At 43.4% G+C, this 16517-nt stretch overlaps 1 protein-coding gene across 2 annotated transcripts in view; it reads right to left on the bottom strand.

Annotated features, from left to right (window-relative positions):
• Positions 1-12750, bottom strand: part of mapre2 (microtubule-associated protein, RP/EB family, member 2) — a 49504-nt gene extending 36754 nt beyond the window's left edge. The window contains exons 1-2 of one of the 2 annotated variants that reach the window (XM_015353600.2): positions 12672-12750; positions 3852-3906 (exon numbers count right to left, since the gene is read on the bottom strand). The gene's annotated coding sequence lies outside the window, so the exon portion shown is untranslated. Of the gene's footprint in view, positions 1-3851; positions 3907-6234; positions 6338-12671 lie in introns of those variants that run through there. The other variant, XM_015353601.2, reaches the window with a different exon arrangement.
• Between the last annotated feature and the right edge of the window lie 3767 nt (positions 12751-16517).

Below are 16517 nucleotides of genomic sequence, written 5' to 3'. Positions count from 1 at the left end.
ATCTTTTCTAGTATAGTCAGTACCTTCACGGTATTCCAATATTTTATTCGTTTATACCATAGCTTTTCATATGGTTCCCACAGTACCATGTTTTGCCACACAAATTTCACACTGTATTCAGTAGTAGTTTATTATGTCCACGCTATACCACTGCCAATTTTTATAAGATTTTCTAAAGGTGAGATTTTGTCCACTGCCACGGTGCACTCGTGAATCTTTTAAAAATACTATTATATAGACATCACCACGGAACTGGAATATATAGGGCTTTATCCTTGCGATCCATCACACCTGTATTTCTCCTGAAACTACATATTAGGTCCGACGTTTACGAGGGAAAAGGCTTATATTAATAACAGGAAAGCCTTTTCCGACAAGCTCACTGGCGCCATCGTGCGTTCAGGAAATTCCATGCACACAGATTTCAATGAGCCACCACAGGGAGAGCCCTGGTTCTATATTCACCTCACCCAGATCATACCTAGCCCTTTTTAAACATAACATTTATGTTATTGAACGTAATCAATAATCCCTACCAAGAAGAGAAAACTAAACACGGAAACATGGGACAAAACTCCAAACTGCATATTTTAAAACGAATACCATTTAACTTCTATATTCTTAAACATAACCCTTTTGTACACTTTTGTAGCAAAATGTCAGTTATTAAAAAGCACCATAAAACCTTGTGAATCTGCGATACAAACCCGTTTCCATAACACTTAATTTAAAAAACGCTACCAGAGTCTCCTCTGCCAAGACCAAATGAATACTTCAGTAGGACTGTTGAAGTACACGACGTTTGGAACATGAGCCAATAACGGACGAAGCCACTTCATAAAAACGGAAAATGGAGAGAAAAAGCAGGAATGTTTTCTCAGCGTTTTGTCACTTCGGTATGGAAAACCCCCGCCGACGCGGCCACCAACATCTCAGACTTTCCAACAAAAAAAGTTCTTTCATATCCCTCACTCACGCTTTCCCGATAACATACCAGTTACTCTGAAAAGGCTCATTTCTTGCGGCAATACTCAAAATGTAACCTTCCCGACAAATTTCAGCTAAAGCGCTACCAAAATTACATCGAGGCTCTAGGGAATTAAACTGACTGGAAGGCAGTAGTGTTGGAATAGACCAGCCTGCCACTTTCGTAGGTTGGAGTTCATATTTAATTCACAATTTCTTCATGTTACAACTCAAGGAAAGTTTTAGTTTTTTTTTTTAAAAGCCGGTAGAACAAATTAACAACGGCGACAGCGTTGAAAGACGGATCATGTTTTTCATAGCTGCAGTATAAAATCATCATTCTACCCTTTTTGCACAGCATGATTGGGTTGTATTAAAGAATGTCTTAACAGTGCTAAATAAATTACAGAATTTGTAGGTTTCGAAAAGTAGCCCTTGTCAAGTGCTTATTTACTCCAAATGGAGCTTCAGGGTAGTACACCGCATTCAGATTGAGACCAATTCTGCAAGCCCTGGTTCAATGGCTCACTAACATGTACTAATTAAGTAGGCCCTGATTAAGCCTGTGGGCATCACAGTGGTGCTGTTGTTAGTATAGCAGCACAGAGGGGCCTGGGTCCAATTTCATACCCGTGGTGCTATCTGTGTGGAGTTTGTATGCTCTCCCTGCATTTGTATGGGTTTCCTCCCACAGTCCAAAGGCATAATGGCAGGTTTATTGGCTTCTGGGAAAATTGGCCCTGGCGTGAGTGTGTGCCCTCTGATGGACTGGCATTCTGTCCAGGATGTACCCTGCCTTGTGCCCTTTGCTTGGTATAGTGGTATATCCTTGGTGTAGGCTCCATCTCTCCTGCAGCCCTGTGCTGAATAAAGCGATTGATGATTTATGCCTCAAAAACTGTTCATAAGGTGGAAATTCGGAAACCGAAAACAAAACCCCCGTTACTTTGCATGTTAACCCTTCCAATCTGCTCCCCAGGTTTAGAAAATCAGCCAGCATTACTTGTTTTCATCCTAACAATGCCCTGAATTCTCAAAGTAAGGACATTATTGCTTTTTTCATTATAATTACCCTATTTACCCTGGGACAGTGGTTAAGGCACAAAAAAAATTGTGAAGAAAGTTTAAAAATGCAGTTGCACTGAGGTCCTGAGTTGTAGCTCAAATCTCATTGCGAATTAAGAACGGAATGAAAATGCACGCTTCAGAGTGAAAATTCATAATCTGGACGTTCAGAAATTAAAGGGCAGGTGTAAATGCAAGGTCTTTTGTGCTACTTTACCAGCGATGTAATTTCCTCATTTTGGCAGTAAACCGAAACACCTCTTACTGAAGTTCCAATGACATCAGAGAGTGCTAACCCAGCTTTATGCCAATGAATTTTAATTAGCTTAACAATATGAAGAAATGCTGGATTGCCACAAACTGGTTACCGGTGATGTATTGATGTATATACAATTAGTAACTAGCTACTGCATTACTATAAAGCATAGGACATAGCATGTGATATCGTAACATATAACTGAACCTTATACTATATAACACGAGAAAATGAGAATAGTGCATCATCTACCTTGATATCGTGTTTTCCTGGAATTCCAGGAAGTTATTAGATGAAGGTTACACAATTTGGTGCTATTTGTTTATTTTACCAGTTACGATAGTTAATAATAATGATAATAATAATAATTGCTTACATTTATATAGCGCTTTTCTGGACACTCCACTCAAAGCGCTTTACAGGTAATGGGGACTCCCCTCCACCACCACCAATGTGCAGCATCCACCTGGATGATGCGACGGCAGTCATAGTGCGCCAGAACCCTCACCACACACCAGCTCTCAGGGGGAGGAGAGCAGAGTAATGAAGCCTATTCATAGATGGGGATTATTAGGAGACCATGATTGGTAAGGGCCAATGGGAAATTTGGCCAGGACGCCAGGGTTACACCCCTACTCTTTTCGAGAAACGCCCTGGGATTTTTAATGACCACAGAGAGTCAGGACCTCGGTTTTACGTCTCATCCGAAGGACGGCGCCTGTTTACAGTATAGTGTCCCCATCACTATACTGGGGCATTAGGACCCACATGGACCACAGGGTGAGCGCCCCCTGCTGGCCCCACTAACACCTCTTCCAGCAGCAACCTTAGTTTTTCCCAGGAGGTCTCTCATCCAGGTACTGACCAGGCTCACACCTGCTGAGCTTCAGTGGGTTGCCAGTTGTGAGTTGCAGGGTGATAAGGCTGCTGATACAGATAAGATACAGGGACCAAAGTTATGAGCTCTACTGCAAAATCTGCACTTCCAATTAAAATAAAACGGTCCTAGCGGACACAAAAGCACACAGCAGAAATTGCCGCCGAGAGACCGTGCTAACATTTGAGCTGTCGCTCCTGCGTTTTGATATTTTTCACAAATTCTGTTGGATCTGAAAACGGGAGCTGGCACCGGCTCACAGCTGAAATCAAAACACATTTTGGCAGCGTTTTACAGAGTATATCACTTTGCGAGTCCAGTGCAGTTTCTCTCTCCATTTTCTAAGTGCTTTATCCAACACAGGATCGCTGGGGAGCCAGAGCCTATCCTGGCAAGCAACGGGCACAAGGCAGGACACACCCAGTGCAGTTTATATTTCCATTCATTTTATGGATCACGAAATTGCAAAGCGGCTTCACAACAGTTTCTCCCCGAACCCATCACTGCACACAGACGGACCTGCAAGGAAGATGGTACCCCTCTCTGTTCCAGGACACAACGCAACAGCAGGGCGAACAAACTGAAACCCGGAGGCAGGGTTCCAACAAGACCTCCCTCAATCCATCTTGGCGTGGGGCGGGTTATTTCTTTCGCTGAACACTGCAGAACGCAAGAACGCACTCTTACCTTTTTCATGCAGTCCAGCCAATACTGAATGTGTTGTCAGCAGTCCTTAGCTGATCTAAGAAAAGAAAAAGACAAACCTCAGCTGGATAAAAGGATACAATGACTCGAATCTGGGGATGCTAACTGGGTATAAGTGGTGCCCTTAGGAACAGTAGTTCTATTCAACAATGAACACAATAGCAATCTGTTGAGGGTGTGTTTGCGGCCAACAGATGTGACTCCCATGACTGCAGTATGAGGTGGTACCACAATGCGAGCATTGCAGTCGATTGTGTTGCTTTCAGTAGCTACTTTTCTGTCCCATTAAATCTGTTGAAGCAAAGTGGTCTCTACACACAGCGACATTCTAAAAGACAACCCTTTGTGTCGTTTCCTATTGCTTTTCAGCAGTTAAAATATTGATTCCCCCCCCCCTCCAAGAGTAATGCTAACAATCAGGCTCTTGAGTAAAGAAAAATAACCGTTTACAAAGAATAATGGGACTTATTTAAATATCCTACTACCACTTTGGCCTTTTTGTACTTACATAATTCTCTTGACTGAGGATTGGTGCTCTACAATGGAGGACACGGATATAATTATACGTCACTTAATTTGCTAGGCATAATGAAAAATTAGTCCTCTGTATTACAGAAAGTAGCTGGATTGCAAAAAAATCCAATTGCTGTCTTCATCAAAACCTTGTCCCAGGCGTATGAGCTCAGCCTGTAGCATAGCCACTCCTGTTAGGCGGAAAATGAGCTACTGTACATCACCCAGCCCTCCTCTCCACTCAATGAATGGATATATTAGAGTAGCCAATTAACGGACTACTCGAGATTGGGGGAGGAAACCGGTGTACCCTTACCACCAGGGAGATGATAAGTAAATTCTGCTGAGGTAGGTGCCCCAGGCAGCATACAACTGTATCCACCCCTGCCTCAGACAAAAGAACCAATTTGACTAAAACAATTTAAAAAAATCAATACTCCTGCTGGGTTAAGATGCGTCAGCCTCAGTGGTGAACTTGTCTCTGGCTTGAAAAAACATGGACTTCAGCAGTGCTGAAGGACACAGGCGAGCAAGACAGAAATCACAAGCTTGGCACCTGAAGGTTACCAAACTCCAGCAGGCTCTTTTTTAAAACTCACATGTTAATCGATACAATGAATTTGCAAAAGAAGGCACAGATCAAACAGCTACAAAATAACCTGAAAGAACAAACTAGATCGAATGAGAAGAAGGGTGGTTGTGTTTCGCCTGCCTTCTAGGGAGGTTTCAGGCGGGATTTTTTGTCTCTACTGGAATGAAAACACACAATGCACACACAGATAATACACGTACTGTAGAGTGGCAATCACTGATTACAGGATCAGCGGAGTACAACTGAGTTGGGTATCGGCGATATCAATCGCCAAGCCTCCTCCATCGCTGTCCCTCCAGGTGTTCCCATAGCTGTTCTGTCACATACTACCCCCTCCTAGACAAGCAGCAAACTCCTGTGACTATACACTACTGCCATCTGGGAGACGCCTGTGCGTCACCGGGCATAATGTTAAACTCAGAGAACCTTTCATCCCCTCTGAAATCTCACTCCGTGCGTGTAAAATCGCTCTCATAGCACGTAGAACCGTTTTCCTGTATTCTTTGCCAGTGGTGTTTCTCTGTCCTTGTTCTTTCATTGTATTGGACAGTGTCAACAACTTCCCCCAGGGGATAATAAAGCTTAAATTGAACTGAAACATCGGAAAGAAACTCTGTGGATGAAACTAAACTGCAAATACAAATGAAAGGATATTGTCAGAGTAGGAAACTCATCTGTGCAAAAAGGAAACCTACACTGTGACTTACTCCACTGCCATGAGTCAAAAAACAATCAAACAAAAGACGCTGCCATTGAGGATCCTCCAATCCATACTATCTTGTATTTGTGCTCCTTCATCAAGAGTGGTCGATTTACTTATGTTGATAAAGTAAAACAGAATCCAACAAGTGAGAGAACCAGCAGCAGAGAAAAAAATATAATTTCTCACCAGTACCTCCACACAGACATTTCCGAATGGAAAAGGAATGGGCAACAGAATAAAAAGAGGACCCAATTTAAACAAGAACTTGCTCTAAAAGATTCTGCAAAATAAGAAATAAATGTTTGTGGGATATGGGAACCTAATTGAAGCCTTAAAGCACAACAAAGCGTTTTCATTTTTACTTGAAACTTTCCGCTTCAACAACTGTAACCTCAGCAGGCACGACAGATAAGTCTATTTTGCCCAGGGCTGCACTTCTGGAGCTACATTTTGGGAAAAGAAGGCCTTGTTTGCCGATCCTATCATCTCTGGCGTGGCCTGCTCCTGGGAGGGATATGTCCTGATGCTACTAGAGAGGTTCTTGGCAGCAGACTTACTGATCTCCAGGAGAAAAGCTCCCCCCCAAAGCCTGGTCCTTTCTCGTTACAATCGATATGGAATAAAGCAGTGTGCCACAGACATCTTAGCTCCTTTTCATGTTGTTGACGCGAGGAGCAGGCTAAATCAGGAATGACTTGTCCAGCGCGTTTATTTTTAACCCCGCTGCTGGGCGGTCTACTCTGTTTCACACTGTCCCGTGACACGCTGTGGTCTCCAGAGTCAGGCACGGCAGCTCGTGAAAGGGAATCCTTGCCTGTGTGGACACAACACAAAACGTGGTAGAACTCCATGAAACAGCCACTAGAGAGGCTCCAGCGTCTGCAATGGTGCACCAACTCCGAGCACTTTTAAAACTCTCAGTATTTTCACACTGATAATTGCCAACCATGAGGCTATAATGAAGAACACGGCAGAGAGAGCTCATTAAGAACATGAACCTTTTGATAAACCAGCCCTTGATCTGATCGTTCTTTGGGGACTTTATTGTACTTCCACTGCTCAGCAAAAGCCACATTCAGTTAGACATGAGCTCCCTTTACTCTCACACACACTCTCACCATGGTAGACTATAATCGGAAACTATCGCGTGAAATTAAAGTTTATGTCTTGAAGCACATACTGTCCAGCTGAATCAAGGTGAGGTTCTGGAACGTATTTAGACTGATTTTATCCCACAGAACTGAGATACTGCAGGCTAATGGTATTGAATACTGGTGATGGAGGTCAACTATGACTTCTAGTTTTTATTACAACTGAGTCTTCAATCAAACAGACTTCTCTCTTCTCGGCTACTAAGTCCTTCCCTTAAACTCTCCTCATAGTGAGTGTTAAATGCAGTGTCAATCCCACCTTTGTCTCCACATAGTTCATCAGTCAGCTAATAAGGGTTATTCAGAAAGCAACAAAGGAGTAACGACTTAATAGAGGACAGATCAAACAACAATATCGACACACAAACACAACATAAACTGGAATGCCACAGGACCGTAAACAGACAACATATGCTATCTGAATATTTGACCATTTTAAGAAGCAACAAAGAGAAACACACCCTGAGGACATACAGACTCAGTGACCACAATCTGGACATAGACAGATCTGGCTGCCCAGAGAAGACAGCCTGTCCTCCCACTACCAGCAGAGAGAAGCGGAGACAGAGGTGCAGTTTCTGCTGCACAGGGAGAAATGCTCTGGGATTAGATGAACATTCTTCCCAAAAATAACAATCCTAACCCCAGAATTAGAATAGCTCCCAATCCAGCTAGGAGAGGGGGTAGGGAACTCAACTGAGCTGGCAGCCCAGAACATGATCATCTCCTGTCACAGCCTGAAGGACAGTGAGCCTGTCTCTCAAAAATGTTCTGTGTGGTGTATGTGTATAGAAATGTCCTATGATGTGTTTGTGCTGTAAATGTCTGTAGATGCTGTGTTAACTGTACACTCCGGCAACACTATAATTCATCGGTCATGAATTGAATTGAATTGATCTGAAAAGCACTGTGCATTTGCTAGATGTCCAGGGAACAAACCACCATCAGATGCATATTTTTAAACCAAGGCTAGAGGGCAGAAACAGGCGAAACAGGTTAAATCACTGGGTGCTCCCGAGTGACTCAACCACCGATGGCACCCGCCTGGGGCTCAGACGGAGCCGATTGGCCGGGCTGTTGCTAGGCAGCACCTGTGCCATGTTGTCGCTAGCCGACGGGGACCAGCGCTCCTCAGGGGAAAGCAAGAGATTGGAGCGGCATCGGGGTAGGCCGTTCTGGCTGTCCTGCGAAGAGCGACTCCCGTGACAGGTCAGGCACCCGCAGGCCTGCGGCCGAACTCTCCTCCAGTTCGGCTTTCCTGTTGGGGTCTGCGAAGTCTGCAGCACGTCAAACGGCGGAAAGACCCTACAGTGCTAGCACGTACACGAGTCATTGCCAGAGAACTGACTCTTAAAACAGTTTGGGAATCCAAATTAGATCGATATATGATTGAAAAAAAAGGCCCACAAAAATCAACGTAGCACGCAGTTTGGTTAAAGGGCTCAAATTATCTAAGCAATAGACTGACATTCCTGGTGCTTGATTGTCAGGTTCCTGTTGGTTTTAGTGGCTAAAGATCAAGATCAAGAAGACCAGGAAAACGCAAGTGATTTGGCTTCCTATTCACTCGATTGGTTCAATTAAGTAATTAACGTCTGAAAATCAGAAACAAATGTGGTATTCAAGCGCTAGTGTTGCCTAACCCTGATCTGAAGTGATTAAGATCACCGCTCGAACAGAAATCAGAAGGGTCAGATCCTCTAGGGGTTCAAACACTTACTGAAGTTGTCGGATCTGTGAAATCTCAAACTTTCCCCTCGGGCGTGCATAAAATAGAAAGACGTTGTTCAGTTCTACAGGAAGATCTGGTTTTCTCAGAGATCCAGTTTTGAAGGAGACAAGAAATGAATGTGTATTGTTGTCAATTTGAACTGAACCACTAAATGTTTGGTCCAAGTTTCCCTAGAAGAATTAAATGCTTAGAAATGTTCCAGACTCCCACAGTCCTCTGGGTAAAAAGAGTGCCTTCTGTTCTCACTCTTAAAGGCATATCCACATAGTTTTCACTTGCGTCCACTTGTTAATAATTAACCGTTCACTCCAATCCACTGGGTTGACTGTCCCTTTGAAGATTTTAAATATTTATATCAGGTCTCTCCACTGGCTTCTCTATTCAAAACTATACAGGCGGTTCTTTTCTGGGCTGAATTCAGAGCAGCAATATCTTTTCAATAGTGCGGTGACTAAAACTGTACACAAAATTTGAAATGAGGCCCTACTACTACGACACATTTTAACATACAATAACATTCCTTCACTTAAATCCTGCTCTTTTAAATACAGGGAAAAGCACAGGTATTGGGACAGTGGAGTGAAATGCATCACTGCTGCTGTGTCCTGATGAGATCTGTATTTCAGATCAAAAGATGAATATGAGCCAAAAGCACCCGTATATCAGCTTCGGTTTCTGTGCACTTTGCAGACACGTTTGGCCATGTTAGAACAACATCATTTGTTGTGCTCAATTCTCCCTATTTCAGGTGGGTGCACGGCAAGAATCAGGACATGTTCCATGTCTTTATCCACTGATGATTTTAGGGTGATCTATAAGCCTTGACAGACGGTGGTTTTCCAGGTCCAGATTTGGCCACCCCTGCCCTAAAAAGTTTAAGAAAAACCCACAGGATCTCCAGGGCCAAACCTTGGCTGCCACTGTATGGAAGCACTACTGAACACGAGCTCATAAAGTCATAAAATATTACGCATTAACACCAACCACTCCATTTCAATTTCTTTGTGGGAATTAATAGCATTTTCCTTGGATGTGCTGTACTGTGGAGCTATTTTTTATTTAAAAAAAATGAGAAGTTTAAAAGCATCCAATGATGGGAGACCCTGGTCAGGTCTGCGGGTTTCCTGAACGATGTCACTCTCAGGACGGTAAGAATTCGCTCCGCCACCACACGGATCACCTCTTCCTCTCTCTCTAACCAGTCTATCGATTAATCACTAGGAATTCAGCTCCATGATACAAAACTGCACACAGAACGGGACCCTGATACTCATTTAGGTTTTACGATAAGGTGCTCAGTTCCACCTTAAATAGTGGTCTAGGATCACTGGTTATTTTAACTGGGAGATGTGAATTTGGGAACTTCGCACTACAGCGGGGATGAGCCGCTCTAGTCCTAGAGAGGCAGACATCCTACTACTTTTCAATTAGCAACAGATTCAAATCATCAAAAAAGGAGATCTGACTTCCAATTTAAATTGTTCATTTGTTGCGTTATGATCATAACTGGCATGAAAACTTGGAAGACTGGTGTTTCCCCATTAAAAAGGAGATTAACCACAGCAAAATTTATTTTGAACTAAACAGAATTTCAATGTGCAGGATTAAATGTAAAACCAAGTGCAACAACTTCCATTCTAGCGTCAATGAAAACATTAATTGCCAAATCTGAGATGTCTTGAATATCAATTCACCACGCCAACAGGCAGAGCAAAGAGTGAGTGTACTGTATGTTTTCTTCAGACTTCCTAAGGAGATCGATCAAGACAATTTTATTGATTTTGAAAGAGCCTTCCTTGACCTGACTTATGGTAACTCCTGTTGGGAAAACTCCATATTGCTTGATGAGCAAACCAAAACAGCCTCTTTTATGGCCTTCCAGAGGATTTCCACTGACTGGTGCCATCATCATTTAACAGAGAAGAGCACCACGCTAAGAATATCCAGTTTGGAAAACACAAGCATATGTAGCAGACACACACAAAAAAAAGCATCATAAAGAGTGGGCAGAGTTTTTTCTACACCCTTTTGAATTTAATGAGACAAAAGAGCTCGATAGATGCAGAAAAAAATATATAATTTACATACCTAACCGATTCAAGTTCTATTATTCCGTAAAAATATTACAGAATAGTTTAGCTAATAATACTTATGATATAGGTTCCTCACAGGGACCAAACGTCGGTACCAGTTAAAGAAGTGGTCAGTCCCTGTTGCTCCCTCATTGAGACGCAACGGGGACTGAACCCCAGGAATCTCTTCCGAGCTCGGAGAAACGACGGTTCTTTCTACCTTTATGATGTATAAAGCACTAGCCATGAGTATTGGTCATGTTAGGAAATAAAAGAGAAAGAATACACACACGTTGTGAACTAGGTCACAGCACATACAGGCAAGTGCATAAAGTTTACGAGGCTGAGTGCTAACCGAAGTACCATCTTTTTGGTAGGTATGATTTAAAGAAACATATGTAATATTAGCCTCCAATGTACTGAAATACATAAGATACGCACTAACCTCGGAACGCTTATTAAGTTATACCGGCATTAACAACATAACATAATTAAATGCTGCTAAATCGACGCAATTGCAGGGGAAATCAACTGCTTCAACGTCCTAACGCCCGCACCACCTGAAAATACAGAATTTCAGTCATATAGTAGTACTATCACTATTGCTACTATTACAAATAGCCGCGCCCTTCGTAAAGCGGTCCACACGGCAGTCAGGCGTGTCATCACCTGCCTCGGGCGTGAACAGCCCTGGAGAATATCTCATTCAATCAACTCCACACATTTCCGGGATGCGTCATAAATGTGCACGTTAATTCAAAATGCAACACGGCAATAAACAAATTGGGCCAACCGCGGCTAACAGCAAAAAGAACTGACCTTTTTTTAAAAAGAAATTAAATCCCAGTGGTATGACTAGTCATTCAGTTTACAACAGCGAATAATCCAAGGTCCACTACAAGCTGTGATGGTTACTGGAAAAAAAAAACAGTTCACACATATCGGAGTAAAAGGAACTACGGAGCGCTCGATAACTTCTGCACAGAAACTTAAAACCACACTGAAATACTATGAGGGAAGACGAGCCCTTTCGGACGTAGTTTTTATTATAGTTTAAATGCTTTTGCAAAAACTGTGATGATCAGAAGCATTTTATACAATAATGCAACTGCTTTGCTATTTTTAAGGCGGAAAAACTAATTACATACATGGTCTATCAAAGTCTGTGTGTACAATAAACAAATATAAGCAGATTATGGAGAACTAGACAGTGCGGACTGTATTACACCCATTTTGCTTTCATTTTCGATAAAATGTATCCACCTCCCAGGCAACGCCGCGCCTAGTAGCTTACGTCTCGGCCTGTCTTAAAGGAATATTGCGAACATGTTTCCTACAAAAGAGAATACTATCATGAGGCTTATAGTAAGGCTAAAATAGAAACGAGGCACTGCACAGGCAGTAAATCTAGTATTTAGGATACCAACCTTAAGCATCTGCAGGTGCACGCTAATGAATGGAATAATCACGCACTGTATCTCTCTCATTCATCATTTAAATTATATTCAAGATGCAAACTTGCATTCCCCATACATGTATATCCTCACTATCGCATATCCGGCGGATTCCACATCTGTCTTTCATTCTAGATAAACTTTGCCTTTTGATCTCGTATTTGAAAATCAACCCGCAAACCCAGAGAGTTGTTTCAAAAACGTCTCCCCTCTTAAGAGGCATAGATATACAGCAACTTCACCGTGAAGAGACTCCGACACTGCTGCTTTTACACGCCACACCACAGGCTAACTGCGTGGATTCACCTGATACAGCCCGAGCGGGCATGTGCACCGTTCTGTCAACTTTACCGTGCGCTTCATGCGTGAAACAAAACCATACCCCCCACCCACACCGGGCAGACCGGTCCCTAACGCATGCATCCCACTATCTGTGTTTTTCAAAGCCGGCACTGACGGAAACGTCGAGACCGGTAAGGCGAAGACGGACGCCCGAGAGAGTCCAGCTGTTGGGCAGCCGGGCCGACCCGCTCTCAAACACGACTGCAATGGGGGAGAGTGCATCTTTAAATCCACTTGACTCACCCGCTCGCGCTCCCTCCGCTCGCCGTGTGTGCGGGTGACAAGCGGCTCCTTTCTTCATTCACCCCACCCTCGCTCGCGCTCGCCCCGCCCCACGTGACCGCGGCGAGCGGGGGGGCTGGCCGGCTCGCTCTGCTCCAGACGGCGGAATGGATGAGACCCGGGCTCAATGGCCAGCCCCGACTCCTTTTAGCTAATTGGTTTCTCTGCAGGGCTTTCTCCGTTCGCCTCTGAATTGTTTGAGTTTTCTTTTTTTACTGCCGTTCTGCATAGACACGGCGAAGTTCCCGCGCCGTTATCGGTCAGCTGTGACATGGAAATGACATAATATGTTGGCGATTTGGGGGAATTACTCAAAAGCAATACCGGTGCTAATTTCTTGCTCTTCAGCACTATGCGCTCATCCCACGCTAACAACGATTAAACGCACGCTGTAGTACTAGGAGTCCTGGTAGCTCACAACCTAAGCTTTCGCAGTCGTTTATTTTCAAGCGGCAGAAACGTCCCCTTCTGTCTAGTCACCCCGATAGCAGGAGCTGACTCTATAAGGAAAAGGTCCGTCTTTTTCCAGAGGCGTCTGCATTATCTTCATTCTCCTCCTGACCAGATCACCACAAATACCACAGTGTGTGTTTTTTTAAACGATTTCCCCCTCCCGAAACATGAGAAAGAAAGAAGAAAAAATCGAGAGTTAACAAAATACAGTACTGGAGATATGACAAGGGGTGGAAAAATCCGGTTTTTGTTGGGAGTGGTCGCAGGTACTGGTTTTGGAAAACCTGTGTACAACCAAGGATATTTTAAAGCTTTTTTTTTTAAATTACAAAGTTAAAAGGCCTTAAATAAAAAAAAAACACGCCAGAAACCCCCCCGCACCTTAACGACGGCAGATGCGGACATGTGAGAACTATAGCGTGCCTAACCAGGCACCAGGCAGGGTCTCCTGGTGCTCAAGAGCCGCTGTTCCTCTCTGATTATCGGCGCAGAAGGGGGTCAGAAGGGGCGCCCCACTGCGCGGCCTCTGTGTTGGTGGCGCTCGTCTGCCTGGCACCCCTGTGCCAGTTCTACCTGTGTTCCCTGGGCAATGGGGGAGCCGGGCTGCATCGCCTGCATCGGGCCCGTACACCGCACGGACCCCCCAACACCGAGAGCCCTGTTCTCTTTGTGTCTGTGACCTCCTGGGTGAAGACGTGGGGGGTCTCGAATCGCAGACGGCTGTGCTTTAATTATGCAGAGACGTCCCAGGGAGCAAAGGAGCTGCATCTGAGCAAAAAAAAAAAACAATTACTCAGGATTCGAGGCCGCAGTTTAAATGTAGGAAAACCTTTTTTTTTAATTGATTGCTCAGTATTTTTCTCAGGATTTATTTTTTAAATAAATAAAGTATCAGGCGACGAGGAGTTTCGCGAGACGTAACAAAAGCCAAGACCGTTTAGTGAAATTTCCTTATGTCTATGGTTTGACATCATTATTATGTATAATGTGCCTCAGTTAAAAAGGTGCCCAACAAGTACATTAATAATGAAAGCAGAAATAATGTTTTGAGCTCTGAGAAAGTTAACGCTGCCAACAGACAGTAGGATGCTTTTCAGAATATTAATAAAACATCACATTTTTATTAAAGATTTATGAGCACGGAAATTACATGTAAATAAAAATGGCAGAATTTATCTATATAATATTATCAGTTCTCTTTTTCCAAATGCTACATTTTCCCTTTCTGTAAATGACATTTTGTTAGCTTATTTATCGAGGCAACTAATCATCCCTGATGACTTCTTAAAAAAATTAGGCCAAAGAAAAAAATACAGAAACTATCAAAAACAGACAATGGAAGAATTAATAGAAATGTTTATTTTTTCACAGTGATAATAATAGCATAATGTGATATTTAATCATATCCCAATGTCTAGAAAAAAAAAAGATCTGGTAAAGGAAATTAAATTGCTAAAGGAAGACATTACTGTATAATCAAACTTCTACATCTTCCGATGCAATCCTCATACTTACACTTGTAGGTTTCCATGAGCCTTTACTGATACTCACACACTCCAGAATTCAATCAAAAGTGCTAGATTTTCTCAGGAATACCTTTTCTTTCTTTTTTCGTTTGTAGGCCATGCCAATGAAAGGGCAAATACTTGTTCTCCTTAATGAATCATCCAGGAAGTGTCAGCTGCATTTCTTGAAGGGAGCCAAGAGATTTTTCTCGCCTCAAGAGATCATAAAAGATAAAAGCATTAAACATTCCACCTATTTAAAGGATACTGGGGCCCTGGGTTCAATTCCTGGGGTGCTATCTACTGTATGTCCCACAGTCCAACAACATAGGGGAAAGTTAACTGGGAATTAACCTACCAGTATGTTACTGGACTGTGGCACATTCATTGGCTTCTGGGAAAACTGGGCCTGCTGTGAGTGTGTGCGTGCGTCTGTGTGTCTCCCCTGTCATGGACCGGCACCCCTCTGGTGCACCTGTTGCATGCTGGGATTGGCACCGGCTCTCCCGTGACCCTAAATTGGAAGAAGCGATAAGAAAATGGAGGGATTTACTTAACACTCAATTTTCTCCGCAAATGTGGATGCGTGTTGTTGTTGTCGTCGTGTTTTGTTTTTTCCGTCCGCACGCCAACTGCTGCTGTAAAATCAAACTGCCCCCTTGGGGTTCATGAAGACTCGCTCTCGCCTATGGGCGCAGTGGTGCAGTGGTTAGTATTGCAGCGTTGGGGCCCGGGGTCCAATTCCTGGGGTGCTATCTGTGTGGGGTTTGTATGTTCTCCCCTTGTGCTCTGGTTTCCTCCCACAGTTCAAAGAAACGCTGGCAGGTTAGTTGGCCTCTGGGAAAACTGCGCCTCGTGTGGGTGTGTGAGTGCTGGAGCTGGCTTCTGGCCCAGGGCGAATCCTGCCTTGTGCCGGCTGCTTGCTGGGATAGTGCTTCAGCTCCCCTGTGACGCTGTACTGGATAAAGCTGTTAGCAAACGGATGCTTAGGTGGATGAATGGACTGGATTTATAACTGATTGGGTAGATTATCGCGTGCAGAGAGACACAAATCCATTGCAATAGATGCAGTGTGTAGGATAGGCCTGGCTGAACGATACTTCAGCCTAGCAGAATGAGTCATTTTAAAGAAGCTGGAAATGTACACTTACGCTTTATATAGATGTTTTACCATCTAGGGGTTGCATCTTACAGTAGGTTGCTGTTTATTTTTCTTGGCTTGTCATAACCTTCTGGTAGGGCTGGCCCTCACGTTTGGGAGCACAAGGGAAGATCTCCCTATTTGCACATACACTACTACTGTATCATCAGCTCCCACCCCAAACTAACTGTACTGTTTAGAACAATTAGATACATGAATTATTCAACTAGAAAATTTATATTGACCAGCTCTGAAGAACACATAATGATTTACAATCAAGAACAAGAAGCACCCGTTTTACAAGGCTAACGTATTTTAACATTGAAAGTCATGAATAGGAACATCAATCACAATAAATATCGATAATCAGGATCTCTGTTACTTCAAAATGATAGCAAATCCTGACTTACAGAATATTGTATTGAAAACTCTGTAGAAAGGAATTGTAGAAATGAATGTCATAGTGTAAGAAATAAGTGCACTAAGTAACAAGGGAGGTGAGATCAGTACATTTTTGCAGTTGGGAACATCAGATTAAAAAAACGTTAACAAAAATCAATTCGCCTGGGCTTCTGGAGGCAATATCACCATTTACATCTTCATACAGTAGCAGCTGGCCACCTCATCATGGCCGATGCTCACCATGGCCAGTCCACTGAGATGGTCTCTTTTGTCAGGGCTGACCTCAGGTGTGTTTTAATCCACTTG

This window comes from Lepisosteus oculatus, chromosome 6 (assembly GCF_040954835.1).
Source record: "Lepisosteus oculatus isolate fLepOcu1 chromosome 6, fLepOcu1.hap2, whole genome shotgun sequence".
Lineage (NCBI taxonomy): Eukaryota > Metazoa > Chordata > Actinopteri > Semionotiformes > Lepisosteidae > Lepisosteus > Lepisosteus oculatus.
The sequence above is the reverse complement of the archived record's forward strand: the minus strand, read 5'-3'. Positions and strand labels throughout refer to the sequence as shown.